Source organism: Mus pahari, chromosome 4 (genome assembly GCF_900095145.1).
Source record: "Mus pahari chromosome 4, PAHARI_EIJ_v1.1, whole genome shotgun sequence".
Lineage (NCBI taxonomy): Eukaryota > Metazoa > Chordata > Mammalia > Rodentia > Muridae > Mus > Mus pahari.
The window spans coordinates 13,708,505-13,716,661 of NC_034593.1; positions in this window are offsets into that span (position 1 = coordinate 13,708,505).

Here is an 8,157-nt window from a genome sequence, read left to right on the forward strand (position 1 = left end):
ACCCTCTGGGATTTTTTGGAACAGGTGTTGTGTTTCACTCACCAGTGATCCCAAGATCCTGGGTGTGCTAGGGCCCACTGACTTCATGCCCAAGATGGTGTGGGGCTGGCCTGGTGTAATTCTGATAAGTCTTCCTTTTTATGTTATCAGGTCTTTTTCCCTTGCTGCTTTTAATATTCTTTGTTCTGGAGATTTTGTGTTTTGATTATTATGTTATTTCTTTTCTAATCCAGTCTAATTGATATTCTATAAGATTCTTGTATGTACATAGGCTTCTCTTTCTTTAGGTTGAGAAAATTTTCTTTTATGATTTTGTTGAGATTATTTTCTGGGTCTTAGAGCTGTGAATCTTCATCTTCTATTCCTATTATTCTTTTTTATTTTTAAATATTTTCTTCATTTACATTTCAAATGCTATCCCGAAAGTCCCCTATACCCTCCCCCTGCCCTGCTCCCCTACCCACCCACTCCCACTTCTTGGCCCTGGCGTTCCCCTGTCCTGGAGCTTATAATATTTATAAGACTAAGGGGCCTCTCTTCCCAATGATGGCTGACTAGGCCATCTCCTGCTACATATGCATCTAGAGACACGAGCTCTGGGGGTACTGGTTAGTTCATAATGTTCCACCTATAGGGTTGTAGACCCCTTTATTCCTATTATTCTGAGGTTAGATCTTTTCATGGTATCTCACATTTCTTGCATGTTTTATGTTGGGATTTTTTAGCTTTAACATTTTCTTTGACTGATGTATCAATTTCTTCTATTGACTCTCCTACACTCGAGATTCTCTTTTTCATCTCCTGAATTCTTTGGTGATGCTTCCACCTGTTGTTCCTGTTCTCTTCCTTAGGTTTCCCATCTCCAGGATTTTCTCAGTCTGTGTTCCTTTTATTGTTTCTATTTCTACTTTCATATCTTGCCTAGTTTTATTCCTTTCCTTCCTCTCTTTAATTGTGTTTTCCTGTATGTCTTTAAGGGATCTATTTGTTTCCTTTTAAAGGCCCCTGTCATCTTTATAAGATTGGATTTAAGGTCATTTTCTTCTGTGTCACTCATGTTAGTACCTCCATGGCTTGTTGTGGGGAGGTTGCTGTGCTTTGGAGATACCCTATTGCCCTGGATTTTGTTGGTTTTGTTCTTTTTAGGGCCTTTAGCCATCTGGTTGGTTTTGGTTCCTAGATGTTCTTGTTGGAGTAGGTATTGGAGAGCAGTGAACCTAGATGGTTCTGGTGTGGCACACCTCTAATGGGTATCCTTGGACTATACATTTCTGGACATGCAGGTCTGGATCATTCAGGATCCTCAGGTCTGATGAATGTAGGTGGAGAGGGGTCAGGAGAAAGATGCCCCCCCCCCCCCGGATAAAAAGCTGCTCAGAGCAGCTTGGCTTGGCCCAAAGGGTACATAGAACATGGAAGATGGGTGGTGGGAGGGAAGCTTATCTGTATGGTTCAGGAGTGTGATAGAGATGGAGGAGATACAGTGGAAGAATTGAGGTCCCCCGGGGTAGCAGACTGCTCTGGGCAGCTTGGCTTGGCCCAGAGGATTCAGCGAGCAGAGACAATGAAGAGAGGAAGGGAAGCTTACCTGTATGTTTCAGAAAGGAGCCTGATGGATGTGGAGGAGAGGTGGCAGGAGAATATAGGTCCCCCTTGGATAGCAGGCTGGTCAGGTCATAATAGTTTCTTAATACATCCTTAGAGAAGCTCAGACTTGACTCTGAAGCCCAAGGAATCCCTAAGCTAATGAGGGGACAGTGGCATCTAAGGAGGATGAAACTCTATGTGGGACCAGTCTGCTTTGTCTATAGCTTGGTATCTTCCGTAATTTAGTGGCCTTTTGGTAGAGATACTCAAAAGAGTATGAACAAGGGAAGAGTTCCAGTCCCATTGTGGGAAAATCTTGTCTCTTAGAAATAAGATAATGGGATTTTTATCTTTATTCAGGGTAGGGAAATGCTTCATTTTAAAGTTCTGTGTCTGAACTTAAGCTATATCAAGGCAAGCTGAAGAACCTTTTTTTTTTTTTTTTTAATGCTGAAAAACGTATATTTAGAATTAGCCAGCCAGAATCAGTGTAGATGATTCTAGTGTTGTTAGCAGCATCTTCAGTATCATATTCTGTAGGCAGCAGAATATATGCTTTCTTTTTTCCATCAGATATCACCAGTGTATTTACATTGGCCACATCTATGTCATAGAGGTTTGAGCAAAAGCTAAGGTACTTAAAGCTACGAAGGCAGTGCTGAAAGGTGTTTGCAGCCACAATATATATATATATATATATATATATATATATATATATGCACATTACCATCTTTCAGCCAATCAAGACCTTACAGTTTTAGAAGCAATAGAAATACCTTCACAAGGGCAGGCCCAGAAGAAACAACAAACTTGATCTCTATGTCAGTATCAAGCAATTTTGTCTATATTTTCAAAGAAGTATTTTTTCCCCACTGTGAAGATCAAAGCCAGGATAGCAGAGCCTCTCCTCTAAATACAAAGGAAAGAGCTTCTCCACTCTGCAGGTTCTATTTTCACATTTCCACATTTCCAGGGCCTTCTTCCTCATGAGTTTCTCCTGTTAGGGAGGGCTGGTTTGGAGTTAGTCACACTTGGTCCTTGTAAAAATCCATGTTATTGACCTTAGTGACCACAGTAGGTCCAGAATGAAAGTATCTCAAATCCCTGAAATTCTGAATTTTGACAACAATATTGAACAGCAAAAGATCCTTGCCAAGACTGTCCTAAACAGGCAGCTATGTTGCATAGCTCTTCTCTATCATAACTTGCAGTCTCAGGAATTATAAAGGCTGAAAATGGGGCTTCAGGATTACAGGTTCACAGGCTTCTCTAATACTGGTTTCTTCCAAGACCATGGAAAGCTTCCAATAGTTTGGGGGGTAGGACAAAATAGTACTGCCTGCACTATTTGCTCTAAAGCATTATGTCCCTGCCACCTCTATTTCATTCAGCCTTCTTGTCACTAGTGTATACTTTCTCTGATTCTTCTTTCACAAGGTTTCAATGATTCTTTACATCAAACCTCCCCAAACATCTTGTGACTAGTTCTTGATTTCTCAAAAATACAGGAAACTAATTTTGATACAAGAAATAAAGGAAAGAATGATTTCATGAAAGTAATTCTGACTATTCATTTCCATTCGCATGTGCATATTCCTTGTAATTTACTCCTTTATCTTTGCCATAACAGCTGTGGCTATCATTTGTGTTTTGAGAGACCACTGCTACCTTAGAAGGGATACTGACAGTCGCAGTATTACCATGCCCCGTTCTTCAGAGGAATTTATACCCCTATCAATAGCTGCAATTTTCTAACTATGCCTAAGTTTGGGAGCTTCTCCCTTTTATGCCAAAGTATAAATACACAACTTTGGAGTAGATCTTTAAATGCCAATGCTTTGTTTTTGTTCCCACCCTTTTAAAGAAATAGAATTATCTTCATGTGTTTAAAATGATCACTCCGGCTCTGAAGTAATTTCATCTGCACTGCATCCAAGTATCTTATGGAGCTACTCTTCCTGGAGTTTTCACTTAATTTCCACTCAAAAGTCTAGACTTTCTACTGTCCTCCCCTTGCCCTGCCCCCCCCCCCCCACCACAGGGGCATGTACACATGCACAGTTCCTGAAACAAAAAATAGTACATAAGCTATTTGAGATTCATAATTGCTCTCTTTTTTTGAAAAAAAAAAACAGTTTAGTTTTGAAAATTATGTATTCTTTAAGCACCAAAGAGTGATTTCATAACCATGCGAGGTATTAAGGAAAGTTATTGGAAAGAAACTTTCCAATAGTTAGGCAAAATCACTCCCTATGGATAAAGCTTTGATAAAAGCATGAATATGGGTTAATCTCTAGATAATAATTGAAAATTATGCATGCCATTTAGTTTGACTAAGCTTATAATTGCTGGCACATTTCAACTCCAACTTCTCTCATGACCCTGCTATCCCAAGCAAATAATTCTTGAAATGATTTCACCTTAATAACCCTTCAAATGCTTCAGTAATGGCCTTCTCTAACCAAGAGAGAGACTGTTCCCCACTGTAGAATGCCCACATTGACTCATCTCCACAGAGGACAACTGTTAACTTGGTTGTTGATTTTCTTGAAACACAATTAGTGCCTAAACATCCATCTTAGAAATAAGCACTGCTGGGCATTATTTATGAATGCTGAAGTCTTAAATGATTCAGATTCAGCTTTTGTCACATCTGCAATAACCGTATCCATCAAAAAAGAGTACATTTTAGAGAACAAAATGTTAAGTTAATGTTCTGAAGAATTTATACAATGTAATATCCGTCACTTTCTCCCACATATTTTTCAAGAAGTCATTACAGACTTCTAATAACCTCATCAGGAAACTTCTGTTTGAGATAGGGAGTGAATTTGGAAATACATTATCGTGATATGCATCATAATATTTGGAAAATACAAAACCCACAACTCTACTATATCATCCTAAAGGCTTGATGGATTCTGGGAAATGCTTCAAATTTTAATTTATATGTTTCCCTGGAAGTCAAAGGAGATGAATATTCCCTTCCTAATTACATATGCAACTGGACTACCCTTTCAAATCTAGATAGACATTATATTAAATGCATTGATGTGTATGTTCATGTGTGTTAGTTTAGTTGGATTGCTTTGGGTGATGGAAACTTAGCCAATACGTGAAATTTTGGCATATACGTGAGGTATTGCCAAATGAAAAAAATGAAGCAATAGGGAGACCAAGTAATTCCCCAAATGTAATCACTGAAGACAAAAGGCTTTCTCTCATCTCCCAGATTAAAGGAGACTACCCCAGTCTTGCAGGAACAGTGTTAATGCAGTGTTGCAGAAGCATAAGAGTCTCTGGTACTGAGTGAGAGATTAGTTAAGAAGTCAGTCTCTACTTACTTTCTCTTATAGTTGTCATTGTCTTTCATGTCTCGTGTATATTTTCTTATTGTCTCTCTTAATTCTCCCTTAGTGAAGCATAATTAACCAGGGAAAACTCCATGTGGCAAGTGAAGAACCCGAGAGAAAGCTTAAATCAAATTTCAGTATGTGCTGAAACATCATGCAAACCTGAAACCACGGTTATGAGAACCAAGAAGTGGCAAAAGAGGAAGGCATGCTTGTAGACTGGAAATGCATTTCATTAAGACTTTCCAGTTTTGCTGAATATAGGCTTTTGTAGTACGATCTGATGATTTTTTTGTGTTTCCTCAGTTTCCGTTGTTATGACTCCCCTTTTATTTCTGATTTGTTAATTGGGATATATGTCTCTGTGCCCTCTAATTAGTTTGACTAAGGGTTTACTCTATCTTGTTGATTTTTCTCAAAGAATCAGCTCCTGGTTTGGTTGATTCTTTGTACAGTTCTTTTCGTTTCCACTTGGCTGATTTCAGCCCTGAATTTGATTATTTCCCGCCTTCTACTCTTCTTGGAACTATTTGCTTCCTTTTGTTCTAGAGCTTCTAGGTGTGCTGTCAAGCTGCTAGTGTATGCTTTCTCTAGTTTCTTTTTGGAGACACTCAGAGCTATGAATTTTCCTCTTAGTACTGCTTTCATTGTGTCCCAAAAGTGAGTATGTTGTGGCTTCATTTTCATTAAATTCTAAAAAGTCTTTAATTTCTTTCTTTATTTCTTCCTTAATCAAGTTATCATTGAGTAGAGTGTTTTTCAGCTTCCATGTGTATGTGAGCTTTCTATTATTTTTGTTGTTATTGAAGACCAGCCTTAGTCCATGATGACTTGATAGGATGCATGGGATTATTTAAATCTTCTTGTATCTGTTGAGGCCTCCTGTTTTGTGACCAAATACATGGTCAATTTTGAAGAGAGTCCTGTGAAGTGCTGAAAAGAAGGTATATTCTTTTGTTTTAGCATAAAATGTTCTATAGATATCTGTTAAACCCATTTGTTTCATAACTTCTGTTAGTTTCACTGTGTCTCTATTTAGTTTCTGTTTCCAGGATCTGTCCATTGATGAGAGTGGGGTGTTGAAGTCTCCTACTATTATTGTGTGAGTTTCAATGTGTGCTATGAGCTTTAGCAAAGTTTCTTTTATGAATGTGGCTGCCCTTGCATTTGGAGCATAGATGTTCAGAATTGAGAGTTCATCTTGGAAGATTTTAACTTTGATGAATATGAAGTGTCCCTCCTTATCTTTTTTGATAACTTTAGTTTGAAAGTTGACTTTATTCAATATTAAAATGGCTACTCCAGCTTGTTTCTTAGGACCATTTGCTTAGAAAATTGTTTTCTAGCCTTTTACTCTGAGGTAGTGTCTGTTTCTGTCACTGACATGGTACATCAGTGACAGGAGAGGCCTCTGGTCTTGTGAAGGCTCTATGCCCTAGTGTAGGGGAATGCCAGGACAGGGAAGCAGGAGTGGGTGGGTTAGTGAGCAGGGGGAGGAGGGATGGGATAATGGGGCTTTCATAGGGGAAATGAGGAAAGGGGACAAAATTTGAAATGTAAATAAAGAAAATATCTAAATAAAATAAAAAGAAATTCATTTAAATTTACCCCAGCTACCAGAGGAAAGAGTGAAAACAAATATTAATGTCCAATATTCATAGATTGGCCAGATACTGGATGGAGCATGGGGATTCTTACAGAAGAGTTGGAGGAAGGAACTCTAGCACTGAAGGGGACAGAATCTCCAGAGGAAGACCAACAGAGCCAACTAACCTGAACTCTTAGGATTCTCAGAGTCTGAACCACCAACCAAAGAACATACACAGGCTGGAAATAGTCCTCCTCGAACATATGTAGCAGATTCTCAGCTTGACCTTCATGTGGGTCCTGAAAACTGGAACAAGGCCTATCCCAAAAGCTGTTGCCGGTACTTGGAATATGTTCTACTAGCTGGGCTGCCTCCCTCGGCCTTAGTGGGAGAGGAAGTGCTAGCTTCACAGAGAGTTAAAGAGCCTGGTGGGGGGTGGATACCCAGGGGGACCCCTACCTGCTCAGAGGAGAAGGGGAGGGGTTGGGAGAAGAACTGAGGGAGCAATGACTGAGAGGGGACAGTGAGCAGGATACAAAGTGAATAAGTGAGAAAAATACATAAAATTAAAGAAAACAGATTGGCCCAATAAATTTAGCAAATGTACACAAAAGAAAACCATGTAGCTATTCAATGCCAAGTTTACAATAAAAAAATTAGACTGTCAAGGTATCGGTCTTTTAAAACCTGAAATACTCTTGGCTTTTTCCCTGAAAGGTGTATGCATGTCAACACAAGGAACATTGGAGAAAAAGAAAAAGAAAAAGAAAGAGAAAAAGAAAGAGAAAACGGAAGAGGAAAAGAAAAAGAGAGAGGGAACGAAGAAAAAGAAAAAGAAAAGAAAAAGAAAAAGGGAAAAGTATTGTCTGTTCTTCAAAGACCTCCTCTGCAGTGCTCCTTCCCAAATTATCTGCCTGCTAGTAAAAGACTCATATTTTTGGGCTTGAGTCCAACAAAAGCTGTCTTTTACACCAGAAACAGAGCTCTAATCAGATATGTTTGTTGTATGGAGGGCAGGATTCCCCAGTTTTTGCTCTGCTGAGGTTCGCTCTACCCACCCCCAGACCTAGTAAGTGTCCTCTGTCCTGGAAGCCGGAACAAATGGGTAAAAATTCTGGTCATCTTTCAAAACTGTTTTGCAGAAACCATATGCATTTTTTTCCTCAAGTGGTTTGGAATGAATTTTACATGTCCAGGACAAATGCACTGTGAAATGCATGTGTATGCTGTTCGTTTCCCTTTTCAGCAAAGCATTCAATTACCAGGCACATTCCCATGAATTGTTAGCTAGTTGTTCATTAAAAGCTGAAAAGTTGCTTTCTTCTGTATTTATAGATGATTAAAAAACCCAGAGCTACAGATTTCTTCAGCATTTTCTGCAAGGTCACTCCTTATGTTTGAAGGGCAGAGCTTGAGTTAAAATGTGTGATCCCGGACTGGCCCTGCCTGAGCTCCTGCACTGGACTGGACTGCTTCTCTACAGGGCAGCATAACATGCCATCAGGGGCAGATGCCGCCTGTCACTCTGACTATCCATCATATGTGTAAGAAGGTGCAAGTACGAAGGACAAGTGAAAAATAGTTCTTATCCAGTTTTCTAAATCACTTTCCCAAATCAAGGCTTGGAAA